This window comes from Neovison vison, chromosome 13, assembly GCF_020171115.1.
Source record: "Neovison vison isolate M4711 chromosome 13, ASM_NN_V1, whole genome shotgun sequence".
NCBI lineage: Eukaryota > Metazoa > Chordata > Mammalia > Carnivora > Mustelidae > Neogale > Neogale vison.
In genome coordinates this window covers 147987705-148002595 of record NC_058103.1, presented here as the reverse complement: position 1 = coordinate 148002595, position 14891 = coordinate 147987705, and the positions used below count along the sequence as shown (strand labels likewise).

The 14891-nt window shown below is 51.5% G+C and overlaps 1 protein-coding gene across 3 annotated transcripts in view; it reads right to left on the bottom strand.

The window, feature by feature from the left end:
• Window positions 1-14450, bottom strand: part of ZNF592 (zinc finger protein 592) — a 48323-nt gene extending 33873 nt beyond the window's left edge. The window contains exons 1-2 of one of the 3 annotated variants that reach the window (XM_044231570.1): window positions 14380-14450; window positions 1073-1181 (exon numbers count right to left, since the gene is read on the bottom strand). The gene's annotated coding sequence lies outside the window, so the exon portion shown is untranslated. Of the gene's footprint in view, window positions 1-1072; window positions 1249-13472; window positions 13530-14379 lie in introns of those variants that run through there. The other 2 variants (XM_044231569.1, XM_044231571.1) reach the window with 2 other exon arrangements.
• Window positions 14451-14891: the final 441 nt, after the last annotated feature.

The following is a 14891-nucleotide window of genomic DNA, read 5'->3' as shown; positions in this document are numbered from 1 at the left end:
AAATTAATAAATAAAGTCTTTAAAAATAAATAATAAAATGATGTGATGTCTGGGATTTGCCTCAAAATGACACAGAGCAGAAGGAAGAGATCAAGGAGGGTATTCCGAAACGAAACAAGATTAGCCACAAGTTAGTAACTATTGGATGTGGGGGAGGCGTACACGGAGGTCTAGTTCACCATTTTCTCTACATGTGTGTATTTCCGCTCACTTAGGACCAGATCCTTGGATAGTGGACTCTGTGAGCCCACCAGATAACCACCAAGGTCACACCCATTAGGATAGCTATTACACAACACAACCACCCAAATTCCAGAAAATAACAAGTGCTGGTGAAGACATGGAGAAATCAGAATCCTGGGCTGCTGGCAGGAACATAACCCGGTGCGGCCACTAAGGAAAACAGTACAGCAGTTCCTAGTGAAAACTAAACCCAGAGCCACCGTCTGATCTAGCAATCCACTTCTGAGGACGTACCCAAAAGAACTGAAACCAGGGTCTCAAAGAGTACTTCCTACACACGTGTTCATAGCAGCATTATACACAACACCCAAAAGATGAAAGCAACCCAAGTGTCCATCAACAGACGAATGGATAAACAAAATGTGATACAAATAAACAGAATATTATTTGGCCTCAAAAAGACACAAAGGTCCAAGACACACTATGGCATGGATGAGCCTCCAGGACATCCCGGAGTGAAATCCGCCACATGGAAAAGGACAAATACTTATGATCCCACCTAGGAATCCAGGTTCCTGGGGCGGTCCCGTGCACAGAGACAGAAAGCATAACAATGGTGACCAGGGGCCAAGGGGGAAAAAGGATAGGGAGTTAGTGTTTGATGGGTACAGAGTTTCAGTCTGGGGTGATGAAAAGATTCTGGATGGCAGGAATGGTTGTACAACAGTGCATGTACTTAACACCACTCAACAGTACCTTAAAAATGGTTAAAATGGTCAATTTTGTTATGTATGTTTTGCCACAATTAAAAAAAAAAAATGTACCAAGGAACATAAAGACATCACTTGTGTGTCTTTAAGGCCAGCTCAGGTCAGCCTAGACATCATACCTCAGAGAGGTTCTCAAAACAAGGGCGTGGTGAGCGTTGCTGGGGATGGAGAGCTATGGAGAAAGGAATAACATCTACCTAGGCACATGGTCTAGTTTCCAACCATCACCTAAGGAAAGAAGAAAAATAAAACATTTTTTAATACGCCTGAAGGTAAATGTCTACGTAAGTTAAGGTAATAATCACAGAAATAAAAGTGTATGTCAGACCCTGAGAAAATCTCCAAACATAAATTCAAAGCCCCAGATTCAAGGCCTCAGAGCATCTCCCCCTCCCCGTCACGGTGTGGTGGTTCAGGGCACAGGCTCCGCGGCTTCAAATTCAGCTCTGAGACTCGCCAGCCATTCGACCTTGTGGCAGTTTCTTCACCTCTGTGTCATTTTCCCCGTCTGTAAAATGGGACTGTTGTAGGGATTCAACGAGTTAATATTCGTGAAGTTCTTACAACACTGCCCTCAACACAGCAAACACACATGTTCAGCATTATGCCACCAACCTCAGGGGCCAGCAGGCTTTACCTCCTAGTTTTCCAGAGTGCCCCAGCAGACTGCCGGATGCCTAAATGTCGGGCTGGTCAGAAGTGTGCACGGGGGGGGGAGACAAGGTTACCCCTCCACACAGCTCAGGAGGCCGGCTGAAGCGGAGGAAGCAGAGGGTCAGGCAAGCTGGGGAAAGTCACAGGAGGGGGGACTGGAAACAGACAAACACTGAACCAGGGGATAAGAACGAGAGAAGATTCAGAAAAGCTGGCAGAGCCGTTTTTTAAAACTAGGTGATCTTCACTGTAGCTGAGCACTAGCATCGCCTCCAGAACTTTGGAAAACTTCTCACGCTGGGTCACAGTGCCCCGAGATTCGGGTTGAACTGGCCAATGTGGAGAAACTGGTTAATGGCCCATCAGGTCTGTGCCCACAAATGACGGGATGAAAAGTCGCATTTCAAATTCTGCTCACGCTCACTCTAATTTGGCATTTCCTCATTTGACTTCATTTTTGTCTCAACTTTGAGAGACCAGCATTTAGTCTGGATTTGAAATACAGACAGAGACAGTATGAGTGGAAAAATTTTAAAGGGAAGGGAAGGAAACTCAATATACCAATTCTACCGAAGAGAAACAGAAAAACTTTCTTCCCCTAAACCTTTTCTTCTTCTTACTGGACCATCACATTTCAAAACACAAACTAAGAAGCAGACACTGTGCCGTCCCAATAAGGACAAAAATCCAAGCCCCAGGTGCCAGGCAGAGGGGTGTTTCACGTCTCTGAGGTGAGTTCGTTCTGAGGCACTCCAGGACAGGCCTGGTTATTTATTCCCGGTTAACCTTAGCTCCCGGGGCCACTGGATTCCATCAGGTCACTCAAACTGCCTCCTGTCCCCAGTAACACAGCTTGGGGGCAGAGAGGGGCCGGCCTGCCTGAGTATCAGGCGTCACTGACCCAGGCTGCCTGCTTCTTGCTGGATTTATAGAAGCTTCACAGTTTATAAAACACAATTTCTACTTCACATGGAACTCACCCCAGTGAGTGGGCGAGCCAAGAAGAACACCCAGGCTCCCACCTGCCTCCACGGACCAAGGTAGGGGTTCCGTTAGGAGCTCTGAACCGGGGTCCGATGGCACACATTTCAGTTTTCTAGCACCCTCCTCTTCCCAGGGTGATGGAACATATCTTCCTTCAATTTACCGTTGAGACATTTGCTACAAGTCCTTGCCATAATTATGATGCACCTTAGGGTGTTCCAAGACACAACATCAGTAAACAGTGTCCTAGAACGCTGTTCTGATTTAGAGGTTCTTCCAACACCAGAAAGATCAAGAACGGTCAGAGCCAAAGAGACTCCAGGAAACCATTTTTAAGCCACTGACTCTATGAGCAAGGAAGCGGAGCCCAAAAGAAGTGAGGCAGTCAAATGAGATAAAGCACGTAAACATCACCGCAAAAGATGCCTGTTATCCCTGGCAAGGTGACCGGCCCTGCCTTAGCCTTCCCAGAGGGGCAGAATGAAGTCCCTCACTCACAGTTACCCATTCAAACACCCCCATCAAGTTCTGGGTACGAGGCTTATTTAATCCTCCGACGAGTGACTCTAGCCCTGGATATACATTAGGAAGAGGTCGGGAGCAAGACTAATGCCTAACCCCAACTTAAGACCAATTAAATCAGTGTCTTTAGGGATGGGGCCAAGCATTCTTTAAAACCACCACAGGTGATGGGTAATTCTGGGGCTGAGAAGCATGGTCTATAGACCAAAGTGTGGTCCAGGGAGCACTGGCCTCAAAATTCACCCCAAAAGCTTGCTAACAATGCAGACTTCTGGACCTCAGAAACTGACTGCAAAGCAGTGGGGTAAAACGTGACAGTTACCTGGTGGCTATGGAACAATGGTATTGGCACTGAATGAGCCCAAGAAATGGCACCAGTGCTCCAGGTGGCCCTGGAGGCCAGGATGACCCAAGCAGCTGGCCCAAGAGAGGCTCCCAGATGATTCAGACCCCCATGCCCCCCCCCCCCGCCAAGAGCCACTGCATAAGCCCCTCCGCATGGCAGGCAACCAAGGCAACACTTCTAGGAAGGAGGCAGAGCTGCTGAGAGCTTCCCCTCTCATTCAGGTGCCCCATCAGGACCTACAAGCCAGTGGGACCACTCAGGCCTCCTCTCCCGTACTTCCACCATCTCACTCCAGCCCCAGCCACACTGACCTCCTTGCTGTTCCCAAAACTCCTCAAGCTTTCTCCGGCTTCAAGGACTTGGTCTCCTGGCTTTTCTCTCTACCCCGATGGCTCCTCCCTCAGGTATCTGCAGGGCTCCCTCCTGCAGATCTCTTTGTAAGTGTCTTTTTATCAGTTGATACTTCCCTGATTTCCATATTTAAAAGAGAAAATCTGCCTCCCACCAAACCTCCCTAACCTCCATCCCTGCTTTGTTTCTCTCCATCATACTTTATATTCTGCTTGTTATCTATAAGCCTACATACACTAGAATGAGTTCCCTGAAGGTGAGATTTTTTATTTATTTCCTGTTATAATCCCAGTGCCTAAAACAGTGCCTGGCACACAGCAAGCACTCAAATACTTATTCTAGGATCAGAAACACCCATCTCAACACAGAGCTTACACCAAAAGATCACAGGGAAGAAGTTGATTATAGCCAAATCACTGCTCCACTGATCTCATCTTGGCAAAAGCCTCTTTAAAAACAGGCTAGAAGCCTAATGAAACAGAAACCATTTAGAAATAAGTATTTCCAGTCAATTAACCCAATCCAAATGGGTTTGTGAGTCAAAGACAATTTGTTTTGAGAAACAGATAAAACTATGGAGACAAAAAATGAAGTTGAAAGAAGGTGATCGAACAAAATGGATTTCAGATACAGTCCTGGTAAGTGTATAGGTTCAAAAGAAAACCCAAGAGCACTGACAGCTACCTTCAGACAGGGAACAATTTTCGCAATCCTGAGTCTGTGAGCACAGGCCTGGTGCAGGATACGACCGTGTGCTTACCCCAGACCCACCAACCTGATACACCTAAGGAGGATTCTTCCTTTCCCCTTCCTCTTACTCACACCCCACCTGCCTCCAAAACTCACTGGAAGCCACAGACAATACTTGAGCTCTACCTAGTTGGGAGTGCCAGAAGCCTCTGTCAAGGCCGACACACAGAAGATGGGGAGCATCCAGCCACGACCCCGTCTCACTGATGTCCTCCGTTCCACATCCTTGTTGCCTCTCCCCTCCCTGCCTCAATCTCTCTCCCATGGTCACCCTGCGTATCTCCTGGAGACCAGTCTTCCCCAAATACTGCTTTTGTCAGGTCACTCACTTTTCTCAAAACCCTGAAGTGGTTTTCTATCACCTACCCCAGCTCCTCGAGCCAAGCTTTTGAGAACCTCCATACTCTAGACCTAGACCAAGTCCACTGCTTTTACATTTCCACGGGAGCTTCTTCACCTGCTTCGAAGACCAATCATTGCCTTCCCCTTCAACATGCCACTAAGAGGTAAGATTGTAGTGACCAGAACACACTGGACCATGGGTCCAGTCTCCATTCCTGCCAAGATTGTCCCTGCTCTCCACACCATCCACACCCATTCCTTCGGCTCCAGCTTCCAGACACTGCCCTTTCCCGCTCCAATGCCACAGCCAAACACCCTGCACTTGCACAGGCACGCGCTTTCATTCACTCAGAGATCATGGCTGAGCACCTACTAGGTGCCAGGTCCCCGCCTCCGGGGGTGCTGACGTTCCACTGGATGACACAGTCACAAACAAGCAGATTCAGGACAAATCACAGGGCTTTCCTCAACGGGAGCTCCCCAACCGCAATCAGAAACGGGAGGGACTGCTTTTGCAATTCGGAGGCAAGTGCGACAGCAAGCCATGAGAACATGGGGGAACAGAGGTTTTAGGCAGAGGGGAGAGCAAGCAGAAGTGCTTGGTGCACTCAAGGAACCCAAACCAGAGCAGAGGGAGTCAGAGGAGATGGGGCGGGACGCAGGAGGGCTACCGTGAGGACTGGCACTTAGTCTTTGACAGAAGGATTCAGGAGGACCTGAACTTATACTGTCCAAGAGACACTGCCCTCTGCCTATGCACTTCAGCCGTCTATCACGAGCTATAAAATTAGGAGGGATTTTTCTTCTTGAATGCTCCAAAACTTTTCCAAAGTGAGCATATATTATTTTTTAAGTGGGGGGGGGGCGTCTTGCCAACCCTGTAAGAGTCAGCCCAAATTCCACCTCTGCCTCAAAGCCCACTGGGCCGGTGCTAGGACTGTGCCCATGCTGCGGCCTAGGCCCCAGCCAGCAGGACCACCAGGGCGATCCCTGAGTTCGCAGGACCTGCCTGCGGCAACTAATGAGCATCAAAGTTTCTTCTGCTGCCCTCACTTCTCTCCTGCCCTGCAGGAGTGTGTCCCTTCGGATACTCTTGCCCCCAAGTGCCTGTCTGTGCCCCAGTCGTTCTCTCAGTTGACTTAATTAATTCCTGGTAATTAAAGCTACTATTTGGTGATGAACTGCTAAGAGTCTGACCTCTCCCAGGGGGGTGTAAATATTTTAAAAGGGGAGTCTAAGTGGGAATGCAAAAGCCTTAGACTCAGAGAACCAGAGCTAGAATGGTGGAATGACAAGCACGGGGTTCATATTTTGTGGGTCACTGGCTACCTTCTCCTAACGGGCTCAGGGGCTTGGAGAAACAGTGTCACCGGGAGATAAGTGAAGAAATGAACCATGAGATTACATCACTGCCGCCACCTCCTCCTCCCAAAGGGCCATTCAATCCATTTTGGGTACCAGAGAATGTTCCCCAGAGGAAACCCCAGCCATCTCAAAGGGTGACCCGTGTGAAAGTAACCACTACCCTCAGCAAGAAAAGCCCCCTTAAGATATCACTGGTCTGCAAGCAAATTGTTCTCTAATTGCTTTCAGTGGGGCGACTCCTTGAGGGCAGAGTTCACCTCACAGGATTCTTTTGTGCTCCACAGAGCACCCAGCTCTGGGTTGGGCCCAGGCTAGGCCTTTCACAAGCAACTGTGGATTCCTGATCAATGATGGCCCCGTTGCAAAAAGGCTCCATGGGATTTTAAATACAAGTAAACATTCTAATTAAGAATAATGGTAGAATTAATCACACATCTAATATTTTTAAGGGCCTGAAGATTTATAGGCCTAATGACATCTCAAACAGTGAAGAAGTTTTTACAACCTCAGCCAGTTCAGCTCAGGTCTGGAGAGTCCGTCCAGCAAGGGAAGGCAGAGCGCAGCCCTTGCCCATACACAGCAGAGCCTGGGCTGGGCCAAGCCCCAGAAGAATCTGAACAGCTGCTCAATGCCCACCCCGGGGCCCCCTTCTCCTCTGAAAATGCCAGAACTCTGCCTCAGATGTGTTTTCAGGCCCTAGAATAGCCCCGGGAGGCTTGCAGTTATAATGGACACCTGTCTTCAAACCCTCTCTCGGGTCTCCCTCTGCCCTTCGGCTTGCTCAGGAACAACTTCAATGTTAGGAGCTGAATCGGCAAACAGGAGTAGGATGCTGTATCCGGCAGCAAACCAGAGCCCACTCCACCGGCCTGTGTTCAACGCCAGCTTGAGCCGAACCCCCAGAAGGAGGGAAATCCTAGGAATGCATGAGAGGCTTATGCACAGGAACCCCTCTCTTTACAGTCCCATGACCCCCAGGTCACAACACCAAGGCCTCTGGCATGCCCCACCGTTGACAAGCAGGAGACTGAGTCTGTGGTGCCGGGGGAGCGAAGGCCGGGGACCACACCCGGAAGGAGTGATTTCTTTAAAAGCACTCTAAAAGAAAACACCCACCGAATGTAGCTAGAAGCCAAGTCACACTCTAACCACCCCTCCCAGATGGTGCAGCCCAGGACCTCTGAATTCAGGGACTGGCCCAGTCAGAGGCCCCAGCCTAAGTCACCTCAGATCCAACAAAGGCACCTTCCCCTGAGTGACCAGGGAGAGTGGCGGGCTCCGGCATCAGGACTCTTCCGTAGGGACATATTTCTGGGCAGTTTGAGTTTTTGCCTCAGGGCATTCAAGCTTATCTCCAAAATGAAAACAGACTAACTGGTTATTTGTTTTTGTAAAGATGATACACAAACCTTGAGAAAATTCAGGTGACAGGCAAACATGTAAACAAAAGCAAAACCACGCAATCCCACCACTCAGCGGGAAGGAGGTCTCCCAGCAAACTGTTCTGCAGACAGGAGGGGGTCCATTCTGAGTTAACCCTAGAGGGTAGTAGGTCTCAATTCTCTGAATAATCCTGGAGACTTAGTTTTGCACAAGACCCTTAATGCCACCTCTGAACTGCCCAAAGTAGTTTTCTAGTGGGCTCCCCAATAATTGTGCAGCTCTCATCAACAGACAAAACAAAGTGATACAGATCCCCTCAGCTCCCCTCCCCCAAAAACACACACACTCTGACTGGAGGCCAGGAGTTAATCTGCTCAGTGGACACACTCCTGTCTTTTCACTCAACACTGTGGCAGTCTTTCCACAATCAATCACAAGTATGGATATCCTCCGCCTTTTCATCTCCTGGAGGGTGTTAGTGACAGAAAAGGGGCACCATTACCTCTTGATCCAACCCCTCCAGAATCTAAAATGGAGAAGGTAAAGGACTTACCCAAAGTCACACAGTGAACAGAGGACACCCCAGAAGTGCTGAGAGGTTTGAGGAATGACTCTGTGGTGACACCGAACTGGAAAGGTGTCCACCAACTTTTGAGTTATAAAAAGGATCAGATAGGTCATTTCAACAAATACACGCTTCCCACTTCAAAGAAAAATAAATGGTTGGCTGAAGTACCGCTCTAATCCTAAAACATTTCTCAATATTAATTAGCTAATGGATATCACAATGCTACACTCCTAGAACACAGAGAGGGAGACCACTGGAGTGAGCACAGCTTGTAAGTACACGCAACTGCTCCGCACTCAGAATTCTCTCCTATTCAGGTGTTCCTATTTTTTATGGAAAAGAAAAAGTTCAAACAAAGTTACATATAAAGATAGAGCAGGGACGCCTGGGTGGCTCAGTGGGTTAAGCCGCTGCCTTCGGCTCAGGTCATGATCCCAGCGTCCTGGGATCGAGTCCCACATCAGGCCCCTCTGCCTCTGCCTGCCATTCTGTGTGCCTGTGCTCGCTCTCTCTCCCTCTCTCTCTCTGACAAATAAAATCTTAAAAAAAAAAAAAAAAAAAAAAGATAGAGCTGGAGATAAAGATCTAATACAAACACTAAATATTAAAACGTTAACGGTAGCTCTGGGTTAGAGGACTTATCAGTAAGTTGTATTTCCTTAGTATACCTAATCTGTGCTCCCTGCATTTTCTACATGAATATTCTGGTGTAATTCTTTTTAGAGTTTTAAAAGAAAAATAATTAGTCCACAATCTAGGTTGGTCTATTTGGATTTTATTTTTCACTATAGAAAAACCAAGATTCAAAACTCTAGAAGAGGGCGCCTGGGTGGCTCAGTGGGTTAGAGCCTCTGCCTTCGGCCCAGGTCATGATCCCGGCATCGGGCTCTCTGCTCAGCAGGGAGCCTGCTTCTTCCTCCTCTCTCTGCCTGGCTCTCTGCCTACTTGTGATCTCTGTATGTCAAATTAAAAACAAAAACCAAAAAAAAACACTCTTGAAGATCCACCACCCTTCCCAGCTTTGCAGAAGCAGAAAGAAGATTAAGATGAGGCTCAAACCCCAATCCAGATTGAGGATTCCAATCCAGTAGGAAAGCTCACCATGACCAGGCTGAGTAGAGGGGAGGAGTTACTACTTTATTTTCTGTCTCCGATGTGTCGGAAAAACGAAAATTCTAAACCAAACTCTCCTTCCAGTGCAACCAAAAGCTCCCCGCCCCCTCCCTGGGTTCACAGACCTCTGTTCCCAGAACAATTTCCAATGCATCTGTCCAGAACCACCCTTTAGCTACAAGACTACCCACATCACTTAGAATCTGGATACCAATTCTGAGGAACAGCCTTTTCCAGTATTTTGTTTCTAAAAAGTTATTCCTCCTCTTCCTTAAGAGTCACAAACATATGATCCAACCCACACCGTACAGAATCATGCATTCTATCAATTAATAATCATGGCTACCCACCCTGTATGGAGCTTAAGTCAAGATTGTGTTAACGAAAAGGATGAATATTCACGGGCCTGAGAAAAACAAACAGGAATTGAGGAGCAAGCGTTTGTTAATATGTCCCAGCCCTGGCCAGAAGGGGTGGGGGATGGCCAGAGGACAGAACATCTGTCATTCTGCAGTTTCATTTCTCATGGCCACTTAATACCCTAAGTTTATGCATCAGTATCTTCCAAGTTTGGTTAGTGAGTCAGTCTGCCTGGATCCAATAAGCTCCGAGTGCCCTACAAAACTGAATTTTAGGACTACAAAACTGAGAACCAGATCCTGAAACACAGTGATCCCGCGAAAATAAAGCCACCTCCAGAATGACATCTGTCTCCACTCTAACTCCAGCACCGACCATGGTGTGTATCTGATGTATCTAATACTCATCTAACACTCTCTGTGGCTTGTAGAATAAAATCCAAACTTGACTTGCCTTTCACAGCTCCAACTCAGCTTCCCAGCCTCCTGTCCAGACCAACCAAGCCTCTCAGGGCTCCATGCTTTCACACATAGCTCTCTCTTCCTAGACTGTCCTTTGCCCAGTCTCACTTGCCTGTAAAACTCCTATTCTTCCTCCAAAGCCCAGTTCAAAAGCCACTTCTGCCCCCAAAATCTTCCCTACTCCCCATAGGCATTTAGTTCCTACTGCTCCCAACAGCTCTCTAACTAGCTAGCATTAGAGAACTTGTTAAGTACATTGTAGCTCCTTTGTTTACATATCTGACCTCCCCTGGACACCCTGAGGTTCTGAAGGTAAGGAACTCACTTTGTATCCAAAAGTCCTACCACAGTGTCAAGAATGAAATGGGAGATCAATGTTGAATGATTGATCACATGGAACACTGGCATTATTTAGAGAAAAGGGGAGGGGAAAAAGAGTCTCCCAGAATCCAAGAACTAAATTTTAAATTTAATCTTTAAAATTAAAATTTTAAATTAAATCTATATATTTAATCTCATCCAATGTGACCAAATCATAGCTAAGAGAAAGCATGAGAGTTTTAAAAATGTAATAATAGCGACTAACATGTGAGGTAAGTGCTGCGTCTACGTGGCTTGTTTAATCTGATATGCACAACAACACTACGAGGTAGGTACTTTTATCTGCATTTACCAATCCTATGAGATAGGTACTTTGATCTACATTGAAGCCGGGAAAAGCTTGAGGCCTTTCCAAACAGGAAACTGAGGCACATAAGAAATTAAACTCAAAGTCATTCTGTTAGCAAGTGGCAGAAGCAAGACGCAAACTCCAGTAGTTTGGTTCCAGAGCCAGTGGGCTCTGGGATCCAGGAGACCCGGGTTTGAATCCAGATTGTGTTACAAATGTGGTTTTGGGTAAGTCATCTACCCCCTCAGGGCTTGTTCCCTATCCCCTCTGGGCTTGTATCTGTAAAAAGGGCAGGACAAGCCCTTTCTCTTAAGTTGCAGAGAGGATGAACTTAAATATGATGTTTGCTGAAGTCTCTCAAATTGATTCTTCCATCTAGCAGGCACTCCATAAATGCTAATTCGTCTTCCTTTGCCTTCCTAAAAGCTGCACAAAATAGACTCTGAGGGAAAGGATCTCCCCCCCAGACTCTCTGAGGCTTTTCGAAGCGGATCAAGTAGTTAGACCACTCAAGGAGAAAGCCTCACCTTACCTGCTTATCTCAAAGTCCATTCCCCACACCGAGGCCAGAGACCTTTTAAAACGTAAATGTCATCATGTCAATCACTTGAAACCCTTCAAAGGTTCCTAATTTCACTGGGGATACAGACCGAAGTTGAGGGAGGGGTGGGGAAGAAGCCATTCTGTCCCAAGGCCTCCTGTGATCTAACTCACCTCTCTACAGGCTTACCTCCCCTCTCCCTCTCCCCTCACCCCCTCCAGCCACACAGGCCTCTTTCACTTCCTCCAACTCGCCAAGCTCCGCGCTGCTCCACACATGGTTAACTCTTAACCCTCCTTCGGGTCTCAGCCCAGACGTCACTTCCTCGGGGAAGCCTTCCCAAAGCCCCCAGATCAAACCAAGGCCCATGGCTCTCGGCATTCTGGTCCTCTTTCCTTCCTCAAGCTCAGCCCAGTTTGAAATGATCAGTTTACCGCCTCCCTCAAAGTTTTATTCAAAAGACATCTTCCAAGAAGGCCTTCCTGGGCCACTTGAATGTAAATTCAACCCCCACCCAGTATCTCATATCCTCCTTCCCTGTCTTCTGTTTCTCCCTAGCATTTAGCCCCTTTGAAGAGGCTGCATTATTCACAATCCGTTTTCCCAGCCTCCTGCTCCTTCCCACACACACACACACACATCAGACTGAAAGCTCAACGAGGGCAGGTATTTCTGTTTGCTTTCTTCACAGCATCTAAAACAACGCCCGGCACATATATATTGACAAATATTCGCTGTGGAACGAAATTTCCAGATTATTTATTATTGGGCTTTCCCACTAGGCTACCAGCTCAAGCCAAAAACATGTCCTTCTGGTTTACCACCATCCTCCCAACACCTTATCCAGTGCCCAGCATATAGTAAGTGCTCAGTAAAAATTTACTGAGTGACTCAAAGCCATGACCATTGGGAAAACAGTCAAAATATGTGTGCTAGCACCACGCTTTCTTCTCTCTTTCACTGTGCAATGTACCTGTGAGTTTGAGGAAACAGACCCATGAAATCCCAGCAAGCACCCACCAGGCCAGGCATCTGTGTCCACATCCTGTATGCTCAGCCACACTGTACACACCAACAGATGCACCCTAGAGGGCCTGTATGAACAGAGAGCTGAAGGCAGGTGGGCCAACCCTAAGCCAAATACCATCTTACCCCCAAGTCCCATTCTCCTACTGCCAGTCCTATTCTAGGCCAGTCCTGGGTGCCAGACATGCTTCCCTGGGTGGGCCTGTGGATTTATTCCAATCCAGGACTTTTAATGCTCCGTCTGGCCTACTCAAAGAAACAGAAAGTTAAAAATCCCTGAGCAGCTCCCATAATCCTGGGGTTCTCAGGAACAGGCACACCTAAGGTCGTATGGACCCCTCCCCCTCACACACGCTGATCCAAGGCTCGGAGGCCATCTGTCCAGCAGACGCTCCCCTGTCCTCCCTCGGGTCACATTGAGCCTCCCCCCCACACACACACACACACTCCCAGGTTGGCAGGAAGAGCCCCTGCAGAGAGATCATTTCCACCCTGGTTAGCAGGCCTGGTCCCCCCTGAAGACCCCCAACTCTGGAGCAGGAATACCTGTCTGCTCCCGAAGAAACCTCCCCCCGGCTCAGAACTTGGGCGGCGGTGGAGGGAGGGACTGAGGGGCGCCCAAGAGGGTCGACCCCCGAAGTGTCCGCCCCAGGACGGCGCCAGCTCTCGGCGCGGCGGGGGACGGAAGGGCTGACAGGGCGCCCCGGCGGGGCGAAGCGGCACCGTTATCCGCGCCCGGGCGGGGGGCCGCGGGCTGTGGCCGAGGGCGGCCGCCTGCCCCGCGCGGGGAGGGCGGCGGCGGCGGCGGCGGGTCGCGGCGGCGGCGGCAGGGGCAGGCGGCCCGGCGGCCGGAGGCGGGGTGGGGTGGCGGCAGGGGCCCGCCAGGCGGCGGTCGGGGGAAGTGGCTGCCGCCTCGCCTCGGGCGGCGCGCAGGGTCCGCCCGGCTGCAGGGCCGCGGCGCGGGCGCGGGCTCGGCCCCGGCTCGGCGCGGCCCCGGCCGGCGGGCTGAGGCGGCTTCGGCGGCGGCGGCGGCCCCGGCCCGCAGGCTCCCCGCCCTGGCCCGGCCCGCGGGGGGGCGCTTACCTGGCGGCGGCGGCGGGTGCAGGCCCCGGGCTCGGCCGCGCGCGTCCCCAGCGCCGGCTGCGGGAGCCACAACATGGCGACGGCGGTGGCGGGCGGGGCTGCGGCTCCGGGGGCGGAGCGGGGGCGGGAGCCGGCCTGGCGGCGGGACCCGGCTGGGGCCGCGGGCGGGTGAGGGAGGGGGGGCGGGCGGAAGACGACTCGGACCTGGGCGCCGGCCCAGGGCGGCGCGGCGGAGGGGCTGCCCCGGCCTGGGCCCGGCCTCCGGCCTCGGGCCTCCCTCCCCGCGGCGAGCTGCGAGGCGCGGGCCCGACGGCGGCGGCGGCGGCGGCGGCGGGGCGGGGCGGGGCGGGCGGGGCGGGGGCGGCGCCGCTCAGGGCTGGACCCCCGACCCCGCGCGCCGGGGCCGGGCCCAGCCCCCGCCCCGCCCGCCCCGCCCGCCCCGCCGAGCACCCGGGCGCCGCGGCTCCCGCCCGGCGGCCGCTCCCTGCGCCCTGGGCCGCGGGTCCTCCGCCGCGCCTGCCGGGCGGGGGCCTCGGGCAGGGGCCGCCGTCTCCCGCTAGAGGGACCCGAGCTGCCTCCCGGCCGACTCGTCCCAGCGGACGGCGGGCGCCTCGGGAGCCGGGACGGCGAGCTCGTCCCTTAGAGTGGCACGTAGTGGGGCCTAGCGAGAGGCTGCCAGGTGGAAGGAAGCAGAGGTGGCGCGGGCCCGGCGCTCGGTGGGCGCGCCCTCAGTGTTTGGTCATTGCCGGCCTTGGGGACTTGCTCGCAGGCTTGGAGGCGGGGGGCACTCTGACGTGTCGCCTCTGGGAGAACCGAGAGACCCGCAGTGAGCAGAGTTGACCACCGAGAGCCGGGGCCTCCCGGGGCGTAGCCGGGGAGAGCTCTCGAGGGACGGGGGAGCTCTGACCGTGCAAGGTGAGAACGCAGAGAGGCGGGCAGAAGGCCAGGAGGGCGACCAGCAGGACCTTCCAAGAACCCAGTGCACCTGGAAGCAGGCGGCCTTAAGGTGCCAGGTCAGGGTATGGGAGCGCAGCGGCGAGGGCCTGGCGTCTGACAGTGGACACCCACTGCTGACCACGGAGAAATTCCTTCTGAAGAACCAGGAAAGAGATGCCAGTTTGCAAGAGGGGAGGAACTAACTTTGAGCCAGGGCCCGCTGTGCGCCAGGCAGTGAGCTGAGTTGAGCCCTTGGATGAGAAGTGCGTGAAGCAGTGAAAGCATTCTAGGCTGATCTTTTCAGAAGTTTGGCCGTGAGCCGGACGGGTCTGTAGCTGGAGGGGTAGTAAGAGCAAAGGAGAGAAGTGATTTCTTTATCCCCCACCCCCGCACCCCAGTATGAGGTGGAGCTCTCCAATAAAGGAGCTGAGAGGGGAGAATGGAATATGGAATAATTAATGGTGCAAGATCTCAGAAAAAGAC